The following is a 23892-nucleotide window of genomic DNA, read 5'->3' on the forward strand; positions in this document are numbered from 1 at the left end:
CCTACTGCAGGAGTCGGAATAGGAGATTTAACAGATCTGTGGACACCTAAGCAGGAGCAGGGTGAAACAGAAGGGAACCAGCTACCTAGAAGCCAGAGAGAGGGGCTGGGAGAGCTGTGTAAGTGCCCATTTCTAAGGAGACACTTAGAAAGATTTTGACCTGTTCCCAAAACAGTGCGGTTACCGTCACACTACCACCTCTTGCCCTCTGCAGTCAACGTCCACGTCCAATAGGTGTCCTGGCTCATTCTGGCCTCAGCATGCCCTGTCTGAAGGAAATGTTCCTATGTGAACTGTAGCTCAGGTACCAAGCATCAGCTCCACCCACTGGCCGGAAACCTAGAGCAGCTCTTCTGAGTGGCCTCTTCTGGACAGCAGGTGGCGCTGTGGGACCACTCCAGAGAGCAGGGCGGCCGCAAGCTGAGCAGCGCTGTTGAGTGGATTCGGGGGACATACAAGTAGACTGTTACAGTCCCTCCTCCTTTTTTTTTTTTTTTTAATATTTTTTAATTATTTATTTATTATATGTAAGTACATTGTAGCTGTCTTCAGACACTCCAGTAGAGGGAGTGTCAGATCTTGTTACAGGTGGTTGTGAGCCACCATGTGGTTGCTGGGATTTGAACTCAAGACGTTTGGAAGAGCAGTTGGTGCTCTTAACCGCTGAGCCATCTCTCCAGCCCAGTCCCTCCTTCTTAACATGGAAGGTATGGTACTTGCTACCCCCCAAGGAGGGTGCGTGTGTTGTTACCACATATTTTTTAACAGGACTTGTGGTGTATTAAAGAGTAAACCCAGGGCCTTTGCTGTAATTAGACAGTATTGTTGCACGTAGACACAGAATCTCAAGGTTGGCATGCTGGTGTGACTCTTCACTTCAGCCAGTACAGCACCCCAGCAGCTGATGGGCCAGCTTGAGAGCCACCAAAACCGAGGTAAGCCCAGGATTTGTCCCAGGGCCGCCTTCTGTGACTGGCAGATGAAGATTCAGGAAAGCAAGAGAGTGGGCACTTATACCCACCCCTGGTTCACTGCAGGTGGAGAGGTACTAGACCATGGTAATGCATGGACCATGTACATGGTGGACTATATAACCCCATCTTAAACAAGCATGACGTGAATCGCTGTAAAGCAAGCGAAGGGTATCTGTTTCCCCTCATACAGCCACTCAAAGCCTCCTTACTGATGTTTGGTGAGATTTAAATGAGCTGGTATGTGTGTATAGGGACCGGTAGTGTAGGTGAGGACCATTGAGGTGCTCACAATAGCATGTTCCCTGGCAACCTTTCTGCTATGCCCCTACCTTATCTAGGCCAGTCTGTGCTCGTAATCCAGTGTGCCTCTGCAGGTGAGTTCCAACCACGTGTCTCCAGTGTAGCTTTCCTCTTGATTCAAGCCTCAGACACCACCTAGCTGCATCCTCCCGTGGACCTGCAGACACCCAGATCCTGCTCCTTTGGCCCTCCTTTACGCTCCTTTCGGATTCTACACTCCTATCCGGATTCTACACTCCTATCCGGAAGCCCCTGGCCATACTTCTGAGCACTGTAGGATGCTTGCTTCTTGCACTGCCGTCTCCAAGTCCTGGCTTGTGTTCCTGCAGTAAGCCTCACCCCTGACTGTTCCCCGCCAGCCTCCAGCATTCTTAAATCTAGGTCAGAAGCAGATGAAAACTCTTGGTAACAGTCCTGCTTCAGTCCCCTCTCCCTAGGAGCTCTACATGCCGAGCCCACAGACCCTTCTTTCATCTCTGCTTAGCCGCTTGGCAGTTAGGCCGGTGTCCAGCTGTCCGAGACACTGCCTGCAGGATATGCATGCTTGATGCTGGAGGCCGGCTCCCTAGCCAGCTTGAGGCCCACTTCCTTACTGTCTTATCATCTCGAGAACCCTTACCACATGCTGCCCACCCCAGGGGTCTGTCTACCATTCACAGGGCATGCCATCATTTAGTTGTCTGGCAGTCCCTGGGCATCCTTCTGTCCTTGTTAGAACGCAGGTTTCATGACAGCAGCCATGTGCCTGAGGACATGCTGTGTGTAGAGGAAATCCAGTTAGTGTGAGCTACATAAGGGGATAGTTTGTTAGTTTTCTTATTAACAAATACTTGGGAGGTGTTTTAGTATTCTTTGAAGAGATAGCTTAGTGGTTCCAAAGGACCCAGTTTGTTCCCAGCACCTATTGGGTGACTCACAACCATTCAGATCCAGGGTATTTGATATCTCCCTTTGCCCTCCAAGGGCACCGGCACACACATATATACATAACCCAATTTAAACATTTTTTAAAAAAATATTGAGGAAGGTTACATGTTCTCACATGTGGATTTTTATGTAAATAGCCCATGAATAACTGACACATATAACCCAAACTCTTAAAAGAGTCGACTACTTTGTATGTGTGTCAGGTGGGGTGTTATTTCACTTAAATTTCCTTATCTTAGTTCACCATTGAGGGCAGTCAGGGCAGGAACCTGGAGGCAGGAGCTGATGCAGAAGAGGATATGGAGGGGTGCTGCTTACTGGCTTGCTCCACCTGGCTTGCTCAGCCTGCTTTCTTACAGAACCCAGGACCGCCAGCCCAGGGGGTCCCCACCCACAGCGGACTGAGCTGTCCCCCATCAATTGCTAATTGAGAAAATGCCCTTTGGGCTCGCCCGCTTACACTTTCCTATGGCATTTTCTCCATTGAAGTCCCCTCCTCTCTGATGACTCTAGCTTGTGTGTACATGAAACTAGACAGCACAGCGAATGAGAATGTGTGCCCAGTAAAGGAGGAGAAGATTGTGCCTTATTAGTCTTATAATAAAATAACTGTAACACCATAAAAGAGGCTAGAGGGTTAGCAATTGTGGCAGAAGTAGTAAAAAGCACAATGAGACCTGGTGTGCTGGCACATGCCTGTAATCCTCGCACTTGGGAGGTAGAGGCAGGAGGATCAGGAGTTCACAGCCAGCTTTGGCTCCATGGTAAGTCTTCAGGCCAGCTTGAACTTCATGAGATCTGTCTTTAAAATGTAAAAAATAAAAAAGGCTCAAGTAGCCTTAGTGGCAGCTCAGCTATCTCCTGGTACTGTAGCTAAGGGGGAAAATCCAAAATTGGAACTTTGGTGGCAGGGCCTCAAACCAGAAAGTGTGGGGCTGGGAAGTAGTTGGTCTTATCAGCCTGGGTCAGTAGGAGCCGGTTAATGTGTGTTGGGTAGAGGAAGCTTGATCTCTGCTATGCTGGTGTACTGGCTGGTTTTGTGTGCCAACTTGACACAGGCTGGAGTTATCACAGAGAAAGGAGCTTCAGTTGGGGAAGTGCCTCTTTGAGATCCAGCTGTGGGGCATTTTCTCAATTAGGGATCAAGTGGAGAGGGCCCCTTGTGGGTGGAGCCATCCCTGGGCTGGTGTGCTCTTGGGTTCTATAAGAGAGCAGGCTGAGCAAGCCAGGGGAAGCAAGCCAGTAAGGAACATCCCTCCATGGCCTCTGCATCAGCTCCTGCTTCCTGATCTGCTTGAGTTCCAGTCCTGACTTCCTTTAGTGATGAACAGCAATGTGGAAGTGTAAGCTGAATAAACCCTTTCCTCCCCAACTTGCTTCTTGGTCATGATGTTTGTGCAGGAATAGAAACCCTGACTAAGACAGCTGGGTAAAACAATATGTGAGGCCACACTTTTCAGCTTTGGAAAAGAACAATCCTGACAGTCCTATACACTCGCTGTAAACAAACAACACCCACAACTCCTCACTTACCCTAGGCAATAAGGCAATAAAATTCAGATGTTTGAATGATTTTGTATGGATGGATGGTCTGCCCATATGTGCACCACGTGCATGCCTGGTGCCAGCGGAGGACAGACTCGTTGAATCTCCAGAATTATTAATTAATTAATAATTAATATTAATAAGTTAATTTTTGAGAATTTTATATGAGTATTGTATTTGCATTATTGCCCCTCCCTCCAGCTCTTCGTGTGTACCTTCTACCCCTGCTCTTTCTCAAATTCATAGCCTTTTTCCTTATTGTTAATGTCACACACACACATGTACACACTCACGCACGTGCACACGCACATGCACACACACGCATGCTCACATATACACACTCACGCATGCACACACACGCTCATGTGCGCGAGCGCACACACACGCGCGCACACGCGCGCGCGCTCATATATACACATGTGTGCACACTCACGCACGCACACGCGCACACACACACACACGCATGCGCACTCACATATACAAGCACACACACACTCTCACGCACACGCACATGCACACAAAAGTGTGTAACTACAACCTGTCCGCATTTAGTATTGCTCTACATATATGCTTTTGGGCCAACCGCTTGAGATTGGATAACTGAGTATGGGTCTCATCCCTGAGGAAATTTGCCCCTCCCCCTCCCAACAGTCATTAATTACACACTGCTCTTCATCTAGGGGTGGGGCCTAGTGAGATGTCCCCTGTCCATGCTGGCCTGTCAACTGATTATGTCACTGTTCAGATCTCTTGCAGAAAATACCTTAAAAGAGTTCTATCCTAAATGAATACTCTAGGAATGTTCAGTTTTAGTCTTTACTATGAGGACATAGATTAAAAATAAAATTAATTAGTTACTAGGAATAGCAAATGCTAAATGGTATGTGGCCATTCATGAGTTGCAAAAACACAGCAACTGAAGATGAGAACGGAATCACTTTTATTTATTTATTTATTTATTTATTTATTTATATTTTGGATTTTTGGTTTTTGGTTTTTTCGAGACAGGGTTTCTCTGTGTAGCCCTGGCTGTCCTGGAACTCACTCTGTAGACCAGGCTGGCCTCGATCTCAGAAATCTGCCTGCCTCTGCCTCCCAGAGTGCTGGGATTACAGGCGTGCACCACCTGGCCAGAAGTATTTTTTAAATTAACCCATCAATGGTTGGGGAAACCCCGTCTGGCTCACTAGATAACTGCATTCTGCAGCAGGTTTTCGGTTTTCATGAATCAGACTTCTGTTTTGACATTTCTCTTCACTAACTCTGAAGACAGAAGAAATTGGAAGGCAAAAGAAGAAAATGGCACACTCAGAGTTGGGGCGTATATTCTGCTCTGTAGACTGGGGACGAGTCAGCGTAAACCAGCGTGTGCTAACCACAGCACGACACCAGTGTGCTTCCTGGTCCTCTGTCCCAGTTTCCCACCGCTCTCTTGCCCTGTGCCTTGTTAATCTGCTAGAGTCAAAAGTCACGCTGACTCTCAAGAAGGCCAAAGACACCCCAAGCATGGGCCCCGGGAGAGGGACTGCAGCATGCGATCCAGACGGCTGCTCCGAGGACAGGGCGCACTGCACCAGTTTACCCACTCTGGCCTGAGTATGGCTCCGCGTAACCGAGGGGGCCAAAGAGCCTCCCCAGTTCCTCATTACAGCGACCGAGAGTCTTCTCTGTGGCTTGGTGCGCATTCCCAGAGTCGCCTTTGACTCGAGGATGGGAGCCATACCTTGTACACCCCATCTTCACTCTGGGTTTAGAGTCCATGGACAGCCAGCACAGGCATGTGGCCACAGCCCGGATTTTTATCCACAGTGACTTGGGACAAGAAACTAAAAAACCTGTCTCCTAGGTTGGAGATGTTGTGACCAATACAAGTCATCCACTCCTAAGGCCAAGCATCCTGGGGGCACAGTAAAAAGACAGACACAGCAGAAAAGGAATCTATCCCCCCACCCAGCTCAGGCACCCCTGAACAGTGGCCGGCAATCTCCACAGCCTAATTTCCACAGGCTCTTTAGAGTTGTGGGAGACATCTGATCACCCTGGGGCTGGTGCCAGGCCTATGAGACTGTCACTTGACCCCTCTGTGCTCCCTCTAGGTGACTCTGCTGTCGTCTTGGCAACCCCTCCCACCCATGCTGACGGCCTGGCAGGAGGCCTAGTGAGGTGGCAGCTTGACACACAGCCCTCTGGACCAACACTGGAGACATGCCAGTGTTGCTACCAAAGCTATTTCTGTGAAAGGGTTCTTTGCTTCCCAGACACAGGCCAGCCTTTTAAAGGTGTTTCCCCCAGTCTGTCCTTAGAGGTACTGTTTGTACCCTAAGGACTGTCCTCTGTTTCTAAGTGTCCAAGGCCCCCACAGCCTCAGGGAGCATAACACAGTGTAAAAGGCATTAAAGCTGAATAATTGCTTGTAGGTATTGGGCTTGTCTCTTGACTGCTCTAGCCTACTCTGGCCCTCATTCGGATCTGTGGAGTGTCTACCTCCAGTCGTGGATTGAAAGTGTTTGGGAAGCCGGGCAGTGGTGGCACACACCTTTAATCGTAGCACTTGGGATGCAGAGGCAGGCGGATTTCTGAGTTCAAGGCCAGCCTGGTCTACAGAGTGAGTTCCTGTCTCGAAAAACCAATAAAAAAATTAGAAAGGAAGGAAGGAAGGAAGGAAGGAAGGAAGGAAGGAAGGAAGGAAGAGAAAGAGAGAGAGAGAGAGAGAGAGAGAGAGAGAGAGAGAGAGAGAGAGAAAGAAAGAAAGAAAGAAAGAAAGAAAGAAAGAAAGAAAGAAAGAAAGAAAGAAAGAAAGAAAGAAAGAAAGAAAGAAAAAGAAAAGAAAAGAAAGAAAGTGTTTTGGAAAAATGGCATCTGGGCTTTTCCTTGTTACTTCTTTGATTTTTTTTTTTAAGATTTATTTATTTTATGTATATGAATACACTGTATGTTTGTGAGTGTACTCACATGTGGTTCCTGAGAATTGAATTTAGGACCTCTGCTCTATCCAGTCGGTCCCGCTCGCTCCGGCCCTGCTCGATCCGGCCCTGCTCGCTCCGGCCCAAAGATTTATTTATTATGAATAAGTACACTGTAGCTGTCCTCAGACACCCCAGAACAGGGCATCAGATCTCATTACAGATGGTTGTGAGCCACCATGTGGTTACTGGAATTTGAACTCAGGACCTTCAGAAGAGCAGTTAGTGCTCTTAACCACTGAGCCATCTCTCCAACCCTCCTTGTCACTTCTAAACACTATATTATTGAGAAATGTATTCACATAGTACAGTATTGATACAACAGTCGTGTTGTACTGGGTATGAAGAGTACTTGTGATTTAAAGCCTGCAGGAAGATGTGCACAGGTCATCCAGACACTGAGCCACTGATGTCCGGGACCTGAGCATCTACAGATTCTAGTATGGGGGCTGGTGTGTTGGCTTAATACCCAGAAGACACTGAGATACAGTAGCTCTAGAATGATGGGTAAGAGTCCTTCCTGAAGGGCGGGAGCTTCGTGGGTGGCAAGAGGCTATATTCAAAGTCAGAGCCCAGGTGAGTGGGTTCTAGGCCAGGTTCTCCTGTCAGTGACACTGAACCGTGCTGAGGTGGTCTGTGCAGGGCCTAATCAGGAGAGGTGGCATCCATCCTCTCACCTGGGCTGAGGAGAGTCGTCCTATGCCCTGTTGTTTTGGTTCCTGGCAGTCCAGGGAGTGGAACAGGCTGGCTTCTGCCTGCATCAACTGATCATAACAGCTTCCTCTCAGGAGCTGAGCCTGCGTCCTCTGCTGTCTGACGTCTGCTGGGGAAGCTTCTCTCCCTGCTGCCCACCTCAGGCCTGGCCCCAGAGCCTGCATCCCGTCTTCTCTGCCAGTCTTCCATCATTCCTTTGCCTGACTTTACAGCTATGACAGCCACTAGCCCTGTCTCTTCACATCCCACCCGCCTGCTGTTCCACCGTAGGATATAAATGTGGATTCTACATGATTCTCAGGATAAGTTCTAAACATTGCTTCCACTGGAAGAGCCCTTTCAAATCATGTCCTGCTTGCCACCCAAGACACTAACTCACTGTGCCACCACAGGCCACCACGGGTTCAGCCTCACCTTTCTTTCTTTCTTTTTTTTTTTCTTTTTCTTTTTTCCTTTTTTTTTTTCAAGACAGGGTTTCTCTGTGTAGCCCTGGCTATCCTGGAACTCACTCTGTAGACCAGGCTGGCCTCAAACTCAGAGATCCGCCTGCCTCTGCCTCCCAGAGTGCTGGGATTACAGGCGTGCGCCACCACTGCCCGGCCAGCCTCACCTTTCTAAAGGGCTCTTGGTTCTTGGGTTTCCGAGCAGATCCCTCTGGTGTCCCCCCATCTTGGAAGTGTCTCCTGAGGGGGACACTCCTGCCTGGTACGTTCAGAGCCTGCATCATACGTAAGCTGAGACTTCACCATCCATGTTCGTGAGCCGTTGTCCTTTCCCAGCAGCAGGGAGGGGTGCTGCCTCCATGGGCCTGCTGTCTGCAGCACCCTCCATAGCAGGGCCTGTTGTAGCAGATGGAAGCTTGAGGTGAGAGGCTCGAGAGGCTTCCAACCCTGCCCAGAGTTTTAAAGTACTTGAGTCGGTGTACGGCAGACACAGTGTTCTGCTCGCCTACAAGTGTACATTCAAAGATGGAAAGAACATGCATGTGGAAAGATGGGCTTTCCTGACTGAAAGCTGGCGGAATAGCAGAGATGCCTGCGTCAGTCGCAGCCACATGTCTGGGCATTCTGTGGAAGGCTTACTCATGTTGGAGTGAACAGTGGATCAAGGCATGATGTTTGTGTTGGTAGCAGTACCTAAAGGAGTGTTGGCAGCTAGGCCATAGCATATTTTTATCCATTGAAAGAGAGTTGTTAAAGATAAAAACAAGACCAAAAAAGTACAGCAGAGACTCATAGCCTTACTGCCTGTCTGGCCCTTTATAGAAGAAGTATGCGGCCTCTCGATCTAACGGATTGAAAAATAAGGCGTGTAATTGAAGGTATACAGAGTCTGTGCACGTTTCTCCAGAGGGCTGTGTGTTTAAGCAAACTAGGATTTTTTTTTCATGGTTTTTAATTGTTAAAGGTTATAAAATAACTGTTGATACATCAGAATTGCTTAAACAGTTTAGATTTGTTGGGCCATATTAACAGCTCTGCAAAGATAAAAGCTATTGGTGACCCTGTTACCCAGTGTTCACCTAGTTGCCAGTGTGGAGTAGAAGGTGTGGCTTGCGTGGGGCCTGTCATGCACATTCAAATTCAGAAGGTTCCCCTGCAGCTGCCGGCATCACGCTAAGTCATGCTCCTTGAGTGACCAGTTGTGAACGGAGGCTGATCACCGTGGGTGAACATGTAGGTGGAGTTTCTTCTACACCATGCATGGCATCAGGAGAGAACGGACTCTCCTGATGTGTTCTCTCTGCTCACATCCTCCATGTTGTTAGTTCTCCTGACAGTTCTTCTGTAAAGCATTCCACGCACGGACCCAGGGCTGAGAGGCCGTGGGAAGTCTCCCCGGGGTCGACAGCACCTGTCTGTCTGGAGCAGTTTTAGGACTGTGGGGATTGCTGTGCCAGCATTACCGTTGTCTCCTGAGTGACAGAGGGGCCATGTGCTGTGTGACGGGCATGTGTACTCATGTACGCGTATACCTGTGCATCCGTGTATGCTTGTACAGGCTTACACATGCAAGTTATGGATGTGTGACTTATGTGTGTGCATGTATTTGTGTATACATGTCTGTGGCTATGGGTCTGCTGGTCAGAGTACTGTCCTAGGTTAGGCTGGTTCTGTATGTTAGTCTACTACATGATGGAAAATACAGATGAGCTAGTGACTTCCCCAGTCCTTAGGCACCCTTCATCAATGACTATGACGTACACTCTTGAAGGAAGCAGCCCTGACCCCAAGCACATGACTGAAAGGAGGAGGAGGCCCCTGAGAGACTGCGTCTGAGGTGGACTTGTCCCGGGACTCTCACGCACAGGCTTGCTCTTGACTTCTCCCGTCACTCTCGTTCACCCTGTCACCCTGTCGGCATCTGCCCTGCAGCTGCCCATTTGTGGGTTTTGTTTTTCTCCTGCTCTTACTCCACAAACTGCTCTTTCATTGGTGCTTCTATTCCTAATGCAGGAGTTTCCGTTGAGAACCGGGCTTTGATGTTTGTGGTAGGAGACTGTTTTCCCAGAGAGGTTTGCAGGTGCTGCGCTCCTCTCCTTCCCGCCCTGTGCTTTGAGGGTTAACTCTCACATGTCACTTTCTGGGTGGTGTGCGAGGAAATCATTGTGTGTTTGGGTCCCATTCAACCCAATTCTGCCTAATTCTCGGGCTTGATGAATGAGCCTGAGGCAGGAGCATTGCATCCTGCCGGCAGGGGTGGCTGTCACCTCAGCCTCAGTTTTGCACACTGAAATAATCCTCTGTGTTATTGCTGAGTGACCAAGATACGCGGAACGAGCTTGGGACTAGCAGGGGCCGGCAGCCACTCATCCGTCCGTATGGCATCGCTGGGCTTGGGGACTTTGACTGTGGGTGCCTTCTTCAGCTTCGTGGGGCGTCGGTTTAAAAGGAGGCGCAAGAAGCGCTCTGAAAGGAAAGGTAATTACTCGGACATGTAGGTGGAGTTTGTCTTCTGGGGTGGGCTGCCTGCGGCTCAGCCTTGCCGTGCCAGCGGTGCCGCTGGCCGCTTCTCTGCTTCACTGTTGATTTGAATGCCTCTCTCTTGCTGATACTTTATGGAATTTGATAGGGCACGCCGACAAAGGAAGCTTCGGATGCGTTTGTAAGTGTGAGCAGAGGTCCTTTGAGCTCCCGTCTGCAGGGTGCTTTCGGAAGGGTGTTTGTGAAGCTGTGGAAGTTTGGAGCGGGAGCATTGCAAGGCTTCTCTGTGTAGAGAGGTGACTCATAAAGATCGCTCTTGCCGCCACTCTTCATCCGTGCGGGCCTCCTTTGCCCTAAATTTGCTTATTATACTGGGAGGGCAGGACCATAGCTGTTAGCGTGGAAATACTTTCCTTCTGCAGAAGCAGGGATAAACCCTTCCCAGTCAGCACCTGGCTTATTTCAGTACTTAATTCCACTCTGTGTTTTAAGACATTAAAATCCATAGGTTTTTTTTTTCTAATGGAAGATTCAAAAGTGTTTTTTTTTCTTTTATTGGATATTTTCTTTATTTACATTTCAATTGTTATCCCCCTTTCAGGCCTCCCCTCTGGAAACCCCCTCCCCCATTCCCTCTCCCCCTGTCTCTATGGGGATGCTTCCCCAGATTCAAAAGTTTTTATAGTAGTAAACCATCATGTGCCCTCAAGGGGACAGACAGTGTCCACTACCATAAGAACTGCAAACCATTAGCTTGTAGAGGGAAAACATTCCATCCAAGCTGTCAACACTTACTGTCTCCATATAATTGGAATATTAAAAAGGGTCCCAGTGAACAACTGCTTCTAGCTGGGAACGGCTGGCTGTTCTGGGCAGCTCTCTGTCGCCCCGACCGCCACTTCCCTAGGCATTGCCTCCGTGCTACCATGCCATAGGATCAGGACGTGACCCGTCACCATGGCAAGCTCTGTAGCCAGCATGGTACTGCCTCAGGAGATAAAATGAGCTATAGTTTTGTCTTTTTTTTTTTTTTTAAGGATGAAGAAGAAATTGATATTAGAGCCAGCATTCTTTCTAGTTTGTTCAGGGTAAAACTGGAGTACTTAATAGAATGCCGGGGGTATGTTAGAAGGACAGCACAGTCCCTACATCCTTGTAGGCAAAGTGCATGTACTGTTTTTACGACTGTATAGGTAGAACAAAGGGAGTCCCCAAAAAGCCAATTTATGGCCCACTCGTTCTCATCTTAGAGGAGTCCAGTCGTGCTAGCCATTGTATCTTCTGTTGAGTTCATAAGATAGGAAGTCACAATGGCGGTCAGAAGAAGCTGTGGGGAGTGCTGATCCGTTAGCCCGCTTGTTCTGCAGACCCTCAGCACCAGCCACTTCGCTGGAGGAGTGCTGGGACATCCAAGCCTAATTCTGAGCTTTGGATTCCCTGCAGTCCCATCTCAGGGAGCCATCCCTCGATCAGAGCACTCCAGAGCTGTGTCCGCTGCAGTAAAAGCTCTGCTGCAAGACTGCCGTCTTCAGACCAGCGACTTAAAGAGTAGAGTATCACGCTGTTGCAGCTGGGCCTGTATAGGATGGGATTCCTGGCCAGGCTTCTAAATAAGCTCATCGTCAGGTCCTGAGCAGAGTGTCTGGTGTGGCGGTGACAAAGCACCTTTAAAACAGTGGAGGCTGTGTAGACTGGACATGTAGTGATACAAAGTTATTTAAGATTGGAAATGTGAGCTTTTGAAATACTTTTAAGGGGCTACAGATCATGCGTAATGAATTGTGTTTTTCTAAGGCTGGGATAAATGCATGCTTTTAAAAATTTAGTTCTGTGGTGAAACTGTAGTGACAAGCTGCTTGTTGAACTGTGACAACAATATGTTTTCAGTGATTCCCCCCCCCCTTCATTTCCTGTGTGGCTGCTCTGCCCCCCACAGGACAGGCATTGGTTGGCTCCTGTGCAGCTCAGCAGGAGCCAACACAGCAGAAAGTCCTATGGGAAGGAAAGCTGTTTAGTCCTGGTGCTGACCAGGCAAATGCTTCTAGTCAAGGCCTGAGAGGAGCCTTTGGCATGGTCAGACTGTGAGGCACATTAGAGTCTGATCAGGAGTCAGTTGCCAGCCACCATGTAGGTGACGGGTGGGGTGAGCTGAAATTCACTGCGTTGCTATATTGCCCACAATCACCACCACATTGTGTGCTCAAGGTCCCATGTCTGTGTCCTGTCCTTTTTGCTTTCTGAGTCTTTTGTTTTCCCAAATGTGAGAGCATCTTTAGTCCATTCCCAGTTCTTCTGCACATATTCAATGGCCGTTGTCAGGTGCCTTGATCTGAGGCCAGCCTCCTGTCTGGTTTCCAGGGTGGAGAAATGAGTGGGGTTGGGCACGTTGTATAAGAGGATCTAGCTCAGCAGAGGTGCGCACTCTTGAGTTCTGATAGAAAGTTACCCTGAGACTCAGAGAAGCCTTCCCTGCTCAGTGTGAAGAGGACAGGTGGTCACACGTGATCCTGACCTGTGTCGTGAAGTCTTCCCCTTTAGTCTCAGCTTGAGTCCAAACAGAGGGGACCTTTTAAGAGATGAAGGACAGGGCAAGGGTTGGAATTTGGAGTGGAGTGCCACTAACCCATCTGTATATCTGCCTGGCTATCTAACACATGCCCACGAGGCTGGCACCAGAGATTTGGCCATGCACAGCACAGGTGTAGACGCAGGATTTCAGTAGTAAGAATAGTGCTCTGGACTGTCAGACTTAATATTTGCTCTGGAATGGACCATACAAAATCGTGTGTGATCAGGAAGGTGGCTTCTGTGATGTGTGGCTGCTATGTTGTTTAAGCAGGTAGGACATTCCTTAGACTCTGGAAGACTGGAAGACAGTCTGTGATGTCAGCTATGAGAGATCCTCAAGTGTAGAAAGTTGCCACTGACTCCTTCCCCCCCCCCACACACACACACCAAAGAGCTGCACTTACGGGTAGATAGCTCAGACTTTCTAGAATGTGCTGTGACAGATATGGTGTATGTCTCATTATATTTGTGCTGTCGACGGCTTCAAGGAACAAGCAAGGACCTGGATGGCAGGGCAGGGGCTCCTCTCAGAGAGGCAACACATCCCAGGTTAGCGGCTGAAATACTGAGTCACACTTAGAATGTTAGAGAAATCGGATCCAGAATAAATCTCAGTAATGCCAATTCCAAGCATAAATGCTAATATTGAAAATACGGTTTTAGAAACATTTTCAGTGGCTGTGCTCAGATTAGTTGCCCCATGGGAAGGAGAACTAATTAAATATAAGCAGAATATTCTAGATTTTATGTGTCTAATATTGATACTTGTTAAATTTTTTCTGAATATAGCTTTAACTTATTGTGAGGTTTTAAACTAAATACTAAGTATTCTATACTCTGTTTCATCATTTGGTTATGGTAAATGTGCTTCCTAAAGAGAATGGTTTGGATTTGATTTTTTTTCCCAAGTACTTCATAAGTAGAACTTGGGCTTATTACCCCATTTTGGGTCATTACGTTCTTAAATTTAAGCTCCATTTACATGTGTGTCTGGAAGATAACCGAAAACAAGTTGAGCTGAATGTATTTATTTAGGGATTATCTTAATTTCCCTGAGATGAACAGCCAGAGTTCAGGGGTCTTCAGGGCATGTGGCAGTTACAGCCAGCCAGTGTCTGCTGACTGGTCAGCACTGTCCAGGGTTAATCACCATCAGTTCCCTAACTCACCAAGGATAGTCACAGACCAGGGGCATGAAGAAGCATGACTGAAGGCCCTGTGCTGGCCTAGCTTCTCAATGAAATATAGTTAAGTCGACAGGAGTGCTCACTGTGTGCAGGCCATATAGGTGCTAAATCACAAGGACCCACTCGATGTGGCCTGCAAATCCCCCTCCCCCAGTGCACACTCTGTATGAGGAAGGCATGCTGCCGCTCTAGCCGGGTCAGAGGGTCTACAGACTCCAGCCACCACTCTAGGTACCTCAGGTTCTTACTGGTGTCTGCTAGAGAGGGACCTGAACAGCAGAGAATGTATCCGTTTCATACCGTGTCGAACACTGCCTTTCCCTTTGACCCTTTCCACTTACAACCCCTTCCAGGTTAAGGATCTCCATTTGCAGCCGTACACTGACAAGTACAGACTTGGCACAAGGGAAGCCGACGTGGCTGATGTGGTCTCCCAAGGCACCTTGGTCCAGTGAACACAGGTGTGATCAGGAATGGGAGCACCCTGATGACATACCTACCTCTGTGTACCCTGGGAAGTACTGGGGTATGTGCCACCACAGACAACAAAAGCTCTGAGATCTTCATGGAGTCTGTAGGCTGCTGGCAGGGCAGTGCTGCAGATGAGAGGGGGCTGCTGTGTATAAAGATCTAGAACACCCAGAGGAGATGGTAGCTCTAGGCTTTTGAGGCCATTAGTACCTGCAGTTCCATCTTGACAATAAGCATCTGTGGCACTTCCTGGGGACAGAAGTCATGGGTATAGATGGCTGAATAAAGTGGAGCTGGTGGGGCACTGGGGCTCTGATCCCCCTTGTGGTTACCCCATACTTGCCCTTTCTATATGGCGCTATTGACCCTGCTGCTCCCTGACATTCTTGATAAACTCAGCTGGTGCTCAGCCGTGCTGAGCCTCATAGCCCCAGCTGGGGGTGTCCAGGCGCAGTAGGGGAGTGTTTACTTGGTTACCGTGGCCAGTCGGCCTTTGGACAAATTGCTTCTAGCTGGCACATTTCAGTAAATATTTCGAAATGGAAATAATTAATGAAACTCTTTTGGTAAAGAATGGTCTGTGACTGTTTTAATGAGGAGCAAGTGTAGAAACATCAGACTCCATCCAAAGCACAGCTCAGCACCCCAGGAATTCCTTGGCTCTCCTGGCACTCAGTGGGTTGGTTACCTTGAAGAAACAACTGTAGCAATCACAGGACAGAGGGGGAGTTGGGGATCTTGGCTGTGGCTGTGCAGGCAGAAATGCACCACTGTATCTAGCACACACATTGCAAGGTGCTGAATAGAGCCGAGAAGGGCAGAACTCAGCTCCCTCAGCCCATCCTCACTGGGCTGACAGCTAAGACAGTTAAAGAGATGAAGCCTGCTTCACCCATGTGGGCTTCAACCATGCAGGGAGGGAAACAGAGAGTCTGCAAGCCGTAGACCCACTGTGCCAGGAATGGGAGCAGCACCTGGATGGTGCGATGAAGGAAGCCTCTCTGAGTGACCTGGGCTTGTTCCGAACGGAAGCGGGCACTCTGCAGTAATTTTAGGGGAAAGCATTTCAGGTCTCCCACTTGGAAAAATCACATCTAGGCTTCTAAAGGGAGCTTGGTATTAACCCAGTGAAAAAGAACCAGAAGCCATCTACAGAAGGTGCTTAGAGACCAAAGAAAGGTAGATCCAGGATGTCAGTCAGGCAGTGTGGTTTATCAGAAACTGGCCAATGGAAGCATGGTCAGGGCGCCCGGAAGAATGGCGTGCTTCCACTTCTTGAGGCGAAACGAGGACGCCTCATCGAGTGCTCATCCCAAGGGCTTTCATTCCTGCAAGAGCGAACCTGTGTTAGTATCCAGGTAAAGTCAAAGGTGCCAGCACATTCCTGGTACTGACCGTGAGGAGGAAATGATACAGCAAATAGGTCAGGGTGGCTCAGGCTTCATAGCAGCTGTCACTCAAGATGAATACACTAAGTCAGGCTGCATGCCTCCAGCCTGGGGCAGCAGCACAGCCAACGGCCCATGAGGAGAGGCTCAGGTGGGCCATGATGGGGCACACCGGGATGTGTGTGAGCCTGGGGCCTTGTGCTTCTGGGTATCTCTGGTTCACATAGAGACCACCTTGGATGCTGTGAGAACAGAGGCCAGTGGCTGATACCTCTAAGCTAGACTTTAAGAGAGTTGGCAGTGCAAGATGTGGCAGGCATGAGAAGGGAAAAGTGGACTTATGCATCCGCTGCATGTGAGAGGTGGGACCCTCGAGATGACATAGGTCTGTACACGTTTGTGTTGGTACAGTCCCTACCTGACTGAGCACTTTACTCGAGGTCCCTTGGAGAGCCAGCCCTTGTAAGGGTCTCCTCTGTCCCTGTCCCTGTCAGGCTTGTCTGTCCATGCAGTTGGCATGTGACCGACCCACCGATGACTCACCCGCTGCCTGGGTGTGAGTTTTACATGACACCTGGTTTTTAACCAAGGGAGCGAGATCCACACCCTATGGTGTTGCTTCTCCCCTTCCCATGTTTTCTATTACCTTTACTGTTTGTCTCTACCCTTACTGGGTGTCATAACCTGCATCAGGTGCCTGAGCCGATGGCGTGTGGTGGCGCGCTCTGCTGCTGCCCTTGGCTTGCTCGTCCCTGCTCCACGGCTTACCCGTAGTGACATTCCACTTAGCATGATGAATGCTCTGCCTAGCTAGCCTGACTGCAATTCCTCCACCTGCATTGCATTGTAAAAGCACGCTGCTCAGATGCTGTGTCCAGTTCTTACTTGCTGACACAACCTGCCACGGCCTCCTCAGTATGTACTGAGTCTGCAGGAGTTAACTGAGCATCAGGAGACGTGGGTGGTTTTCTAGAAAGGAAAGCTGAATATTTTTGGAAACCTTAACAGTGTTATTTTACTAGGTGATATCGAAAGCAAAATGCCAGTCATGAAGTGCTTTTCGTTTTCTGACACGCTTGGCTAACCTGTTGAATTTCAGTTCATTTTCCTTTAGGCGGTATGAGACATTTGTCTCTCGGGAATCATTTTAAATAATCAATACATCATTTAGGTGTTTCATTTTGTTGCTGTGGCTATAATATCCTCAAGTTACGCTTACTGCTTGTGTATGTGAAGATTCAACACAAATAGTATTTCAAAACTCTGGTTTTGAATTTTTGGTTCATATAAAAACAACACCAAACAGTAGTCATAAAGAACACATAAGGGTTTTCTCAAATCAGATGGAAACTGATTAAATCTGTAACAGTTATTAGTAAATGTATTTATTCTTCACTTACCTTTGTGTGTGTGTGTGTGTGTGTGTGTGGTGTGTGTGTGTGTGTGTGTGTGTGTGTGTGTGTGTGTGTAGGCAGGATCCATGGTGAGTGTCTTCCTTTATTACGCTCTACTGTATTTTTTTGAGACAGGGTCATTCACTGAACCTTGAACTCATCTATTTACTTAGGCTCACCGGCCAGTGAGCTCCGGAGATCTACCCGGCCCCACTCATCAGCAACTGCTGCACCCACCCAGCTTTTTGTGTGAGTGCTGGGGAACCATACCTGGGGCTGTGTACCTCAGAGTGTGTTCTTTACCAATGGAAGTAGTCTCCAGCCCTCGAGTTTGCCAGGCATCTTTATCTGTGATTGCTTTAGGATACTTAGGGATAGCATTTTCACTAGCCCAGGAGAAAAGATTCAGGTTCTGGTCCATCTTTGATATAAGCAAGTCATGTAGGTGTGTTCTTTCTCTTTTATCCTAGAACATCTATTAAAAGGAGAGGGGCCTCCCTTTAACACCACCTCACCACCATGGGAAGATGAGACCGGCCTCAGAGGTCACCAGAGATATTAAAACAAGTTTTATGCCCTTGTTTTGCAACATAAGGGTCTATAGAAAGATATATAACAAGGCTGGAGAGACAGCTCAGCAGTTAAGAGCACGGGCTGCTCTTCTAGAGGTCCTGTGTTCAATTCCCAGCAACCAATGGTGGCTCACAGCCATCTGTAATGGGATCCATTGAAGACAGCGACAGTGTGCTCATATACATACATCAATAAAAAAAAGATCCCGGGCAGTGGTGGCGCACGCCTTTAATCCTAGCACTTGGGAGGCAGAGGCAGGCTGATTTCTGCGTTTGAGGCTAGCCTGGTCTACAGAGTGAGTTCCAGGACAGCCAGGGCTACACAGAGAAACCCTGTCTCAGAAAAAAAATAATAAAACAAAAAAAAAGATACATAACAATAATCATTGACTTCCAGCTAATTTAAAAATAAAGTAGTGCCAATTTAACCAGCATAGTGTTTATTAAGTGGTAAGGACGGTGCAGAGAGAAGGCTCACTTGGGTGTCTCTGGCTAGAGCACCATCTTTGCCAAGCACTGTGTCTGCATGTGTTGAGTTCTGATGCTGGGCTTTTCATCCTATCCTGGACGTTCAGTCCTGTGAGCTGAGGCCCTTCAGGTGCTGAGCTCTCGTGTCCTGCCTGGAATGCTCCCCACAGGTTACTATGTTAGTTCAGAGTTGCATGGTTTCTCTTAACTTCCCTTTTTCTTGCAGTACCGTTAGAATCACCTTTACTGTTGTTGCTAAAGCAGCCGTCGGATGGTAGATGGGGCTCCAGTCATGAGTTAAACGCAGGTCTCTGCTTTTCTGATGCTGACGGAGTTTTCTGATGCTGAAGGTTTTCGCACTGCTGCCTCTGTGCTTTAGCTTGCCCCCCCCCTGCCCGGGAGGCTTCTTGAAAAAAAAATGAGGCAATTATTTTGAATGTTGCTATCAAATAAAGTCCATTCTTGGAATTCTCCTCCATTGGGATTTGTTATGGGGTTTTAATTCTTGTTCATAGTTGAAGCTGTAAGACCTTCTTTTCAGGCTGTAAGAAGCAGCCGCGTGAAATACTCTAAAGCACTTGGCCTATCGGTCGGCTTTGTTTTATAACCTTTGGAACAAGGGTTGGCATTTCTAGGCACTGGCTTCTGCTCCACAGGGATCTCTAGCTCCTGTGCTTGCTACACAGGTCCCCCACCCACCACCAGGCACAGCACAGTTATTTTCTACTGTGAGACATTTTCCATGTCCTTTACGGAGGTGCAGTGAGAGCAGCACACACAGTAAGTAAGGCAACCTGCGCCAGCCAGGCTGTGACCTCAGCAGGCTGCACTGGGCTGTGACCTCAGCAGGCTGCGCTGGGCTGTGCCCCAGGGTCCATCACTGCAGAAGACATCAGTAGAAAGCCAGCTCCCGCACACACCAACTGATTAATCATAAAAAGAGTGAAGTTGGACTAACTGTGCCTTCTGAGATAATGTAGATCCCTGTGCAGTGTGAGACCCAGCGGCTTCGCATGAGGACCAGGGTCTTCATTTCTCTGGGATAGAAGTCCCACGGTGCAGCTGCCGGGTTGTGTGGCAGTGTCCTGTCTAGTTAGCAGACGTCAGGCTCCTCTGCGCTCCTTCCCTGCAGTGCCTTGTTCTCTTAAGCTACGTTCTCCTCTTCGCCAGGCACGGTAGGCGTGCTTTCATGTGCTTGATTCTCACCCCTGTGTCTCTCGAGGCAAATGGTTTCTGGTTTTGCTCACGCCCATTTTCTTATTGGATATTTGTTTTACCGTTGACCTTCTTATCCATACCCGCCCTTGCTGGCCATGGGTTTTCAGCTGCTTTCTCCTAATATGTACTTTTTAAGCAGGACCTACAAGAGCAGCTTTATTTCTAAAGTCCAGTTTAGTGGCTGGAGTGAGCAGGGCCCAGAGTGAAGGGGAGCTGGAGCAAGAGGGAGAAGGGAAGGGGGGCAGTGTCCAGTTTATCAGCTTTCCCTTTCCCGGCTTTCCGTGTGAGGTCAGGTCTGACAAGTCTGCCGTGCCCCCAGCAATTCCTCTTAAGGTTTTCCCACAAGTTTCATGGTTCTGTGTTTTGCATTTAAGTCCCCAACTCATTTAGAGATCACATGACGTGTGTGTGTGTGTGTGTGTGTGTGTGTGTATGTGTGTGTGTGTGTGGTGTGTGTGTATGTGTATGTGGTGTGTGTGTGGTGTGTGTGTATGTGTATGTGGTGTGTGTGTGTATGTGTGTGTGGTGTGTGTGCGTATGTATGTGTGGTGTGTGTGTGTGTGTGTGTGTGTGTGGTGTGTGTGTGTGTGTGTGGTGTGTGCGCGCGTGTGCACCCTAGCTGTCCTCTACCCCAGAGGCTGCTTTAGCCTCCCTCCCTCTCCTTTTCCCTGTGTTAATGTCACTTCCTGGCCACTCCATAAGTCTGTCATCCCTGTAGACTGACTGTCCTCACTGTTGGAATCCTCCTGATCCTCTGGCTGATAGGTGTTTTGTTTGTTTGTTTGTTTGTTTTGTTTTGTTTTTTAATTGGAACTTGCTCATGTGATTATCATGAGACTCGGGTCTTGTCCAGTCCTGTTTACCACACTTTATAAGAAGGACGAGGACAGTACCTTACAAGTTGGGACAAGTCCAGCACCCCACTGGGCCTCTCTGCTGCTTCCCACCGAGGAGATAGCTTAGTTAGGATTACCATTGCTGTGATAACACTATGACCAAAAGCAACTTGGGGAGGAAAGAGTTAATCACAGTTCCATACAGCAGTCCATCATCAAAAGCAGTGAGGGCAGGAACTCAGATAAGGCAGGAACTTGGAGGCAGGAGCTGATGCTGAGGTCATGGAGGTGGGCTGCTCACTAGATTGCCCCCTGTGGCTTAGCCAGCCAACTCTCTGATAGAACCCAGGACCACCAGCAGGGGTGATGCACCGCCCCATCAATCACTAATCAAGAAAATGCCCTGCCAGCTTGCCTACTGCCCGAACTTACAGAGGCATTTTCTTAATTGAGGGTTTTTTCTCTCTGATGACTCTAGTTTGTGTCAAGTTGGCATAAAACTCACCATTGCAGAAGGCCTCTTTCTGCCCCTTCTAGGGGCTCCAGTGGCAGCATTAGATCGCTTCCAAGTGGGTAGCAGTTGCCTCAGCCTGGTGGGAGTAAACCTTGTGACTTCCCTTTGGGCTGGGTTGGGCTGGGCTCATTCCACCCCTGCCTGGGACTCCGGACTCCTCTTAAAAACCCATCATGAATGGAGTGGGCTGGGCTCTGCTGGTGTAGACAGTGTTGGTGAGTTTTCCTGCTCAGCAGAGAGGACTGCTTTTGTCCGGATTTGTTTTCTTGTCTGTTTGATTTTTGTTTTGTTTCCATCCGTGCCCTTTGGTTTAGGTGGTTTCCAAATTCTTCCACCCTGAGTCAGGTTAATGAGGCTTAAGGAAATGTCAGAGCTTCTGGGCACCACCTTGGTTCTAGGGCACAGCATGCCTTCCTGGTCCGGTTTGTTTTATCTCTCGTATTCCGAAATCTGGGGCTCCCGGCTGTACCTCACAGAACAGGAAGGAAAGGTGAAGTGTGAGTCCTCCATCTTGTGTGGTCATCTTCCAGTCCTGTTCTCCTCCCTTGTCCCCTCCCTTTCCACGGATGCCCATCCTTCTCAACCAGCTCGGCTTCTACTACTTTTTTGGTGTATGTGACCCAAAGAATTTTGTTCAGATTGTTTACAGGAACATAAATGAGTTTGTTTACAGGAACGTGAATTCCTATATCACTGAAGAAAACATCTCTCCCTCCACTGCCTACTGTTAGCTGCCTGTCAGTGCTTGGGTGGGGGAGACCCCTATGAGGCCTCTCCCCATTTCATGATAGGGTGTTGATGGGTCCTTCCCTGTGCTTGTGATCACAGCTGCTGTGAGGTTAAGATACAGCAACCGTGTCATGCAACCGTGTCATGCCTGAAAGCCAGCTTTCTTTTGGGATTTTTTTTTCCGAGACAGGGTTTCTCTGTGTAGCCCTGGCTGTCCTGGAACTCATTCTGTAGACTAGACTGGCCTCGAACTCAGAAATCCACCTGCCTCTGTCTCCCAGAGTGCTGGGATTACAGACGTGCGCCACCACCGCCTGGCTGGAAGCCAGCTTTCTATTCTGTCCCCTGCCTGACTCCAGTTTTTTCAGTGATAGTCCCTGAGTCGTGTGTGTGTGTGTGTGTGTGTGTGTGTGTGTAGTATGTGTGTGTATGTATGTATGGTGTGTGTACAAATGTGTGTGTGTGTATGTATGGTGTATGTACAAGTGTGTGTGTGTATGTGTATGTATGGTGTGTGTACAAGTATGTATATGTGGTGTGTGTGTGTGTGTGGTGTGTGTGTGTGTGTGGTGTGTGTATGTATGTGTGTGGTGTGTGTGTGTGTAGTGTGTGTGTGGTATGTGTATGTATGTGTGTGGTGTGTGTGTAGTGTATATGTGTGTGGTGTGTGTGTGGTGTGTGTCCACATGCATGTGCACGTGTGCATGCATGTGTGTGCGCATGTGTGTTGGGATGGTAAAGATGTCCCATCCGTGACTAAGCAGTCATGGTACTTGGAACAGTAATGGGTCTCTCAGCTACCACCAATCGTTGCAAAAAGAAGCCTTTGTGTCCACTACCTACCTCAAGCCTCCTTTGAGCAAACAAGAGCTTTCTGTGAAGTTTCCATCTCACCACAGGGGCTGGGTTTCTCAGAGGTGTCTGTTCCCTGTCCTGTTAACTTACCTACACTTATTTTCTGTCTCTGCAGTATTATGGTCCAACCTCTGGCCATAACTTGTCTGAATGAACAACTACATCCCTGTTTCCTGAGGTTACCCCTTGGTTGCTAAGGGTACCTGCCCACTACAGTGTTCCCACACTTGATACTTCACCAAACCCCGACTCTCTCCTAAAACTTTCCGTAGTGATTTGGGCTAGTGAGATGGCTCAGTACATAAATGTGCTTACTACACAAGTCTGAACTTCAGTTTATTTCTGGAATCCCCATAAAGGTGGAAGGAGAGAGCCAACTCTGTACCTTCACATATGCACACTAAAACCTAAAATGTGCCACAGTGAGGACACTGTGTCATACAACGCATCACATATGCACACTAAAACCTAAAATGTGCCACAGTGAGGACACTGTGTCATACAACGCAGAGCCGTATAAAGTGTGTGCCCAGATGCTGTTATTTCATCTATAAATCTCAGTATGTATATCTAACAGATAACTACTGTTTCTATACCCATAACTGCTAGCAAAAGTTCCTTAGCGTAGCCAGCTGTCTGGACATTTGGATTCCTCAATTGCAAAATCTGATTCATTTTAGGTTCTTATGGTACCCAGATCTGCTTTCAACATAATAGGTACTCTAAAAGTATATCTTAAGATAATGAATTAATACAAAGTGATAATGCCTTTATAGCTCCCTGGAAAGCTTTCACATTTAAGATTTTTTTCTTTAAATGTTCATATGTATGGGTATTTGCCAGCATGTATTTATGTATGTATGTATGTATGTATGTATGTCTATGCACCATGTGCATGTAGTTCACATGGATGCCACAAGGGTATCGTATCCCCAGGACAGGAATCAAACCTGTGTCCTCTGAATATCAGCCAGTGTTTATAACCACTGAGCCATCTCTCCAGTCCCTTGAATAAAGGATTCTATGTAGAAACTCCATCAGTCTTTAATACTGCATTTACCAGTGGGGAAAAATGAGAATAAAATTACTAACAAATGATTGTAATGAAATTTGTATGTATTTTATGCAAGTGCTTTATGAGATATATACTTTCTAGCATATTTAATCACCATTTTCCTAAAAACAAGGAATTTATTGATATTGATAGAGCAAATTTTATTGGCGAAGCAATGTTTGTTTCAAAATTTGCAAATGTCTTTTTCTTTTAATTGCAACTTATCAGAAACAATCTGGAAGATTAAAAAACCTTTAGTTTTTTAGTAATTGGGCACCAAATTTTTCTTTA

General features: G+C 47.9%; 1 protein-coding gene across 3 annotated transcripts in view; it reads left to right on the forward strand.

Annotated features, from left to right (window-relative positions):
* Adarb1 (adenosine deaminase RNA specific B1) overlaps positions 1 to 23892 on the forward strand; it is a 135012-nt gene that overhangs the window by 66120 nt on the left and 45000 nt on the right. Inside the window, exon 1 of one of the 3 annotated variants that reach the window (XM_052162943.1) lies at positions 10249 to 10344. The exons of 1 other annotated variant lie outside the window; for it this stretch is intronic. The gene's annotated coding sequence lies outside the window, so the exon portion shown is untranslated. Of the gene's footprint in view, positions 1 to 10248; positions 10345 to 23892 lie in introns of those variants that run through there. One more of the 3 variants, XM_052162944.1, reaches the window with a different exon arrangement.

This window comes from Apodemus sylvaticus, chromosome 19 (genome assembly GCF_947179515.1).
Source record: "Apodemus sylvaticus chromosome 19, mApoSyl1.1, whole genome shotgun sequence".
Classification (NCBI taxonomy): Eukaryota; Metazoa; Chordata; class Mammalia; order Rodentia; family Muridae; genus Apodemus; species Apodemus sylvaticus.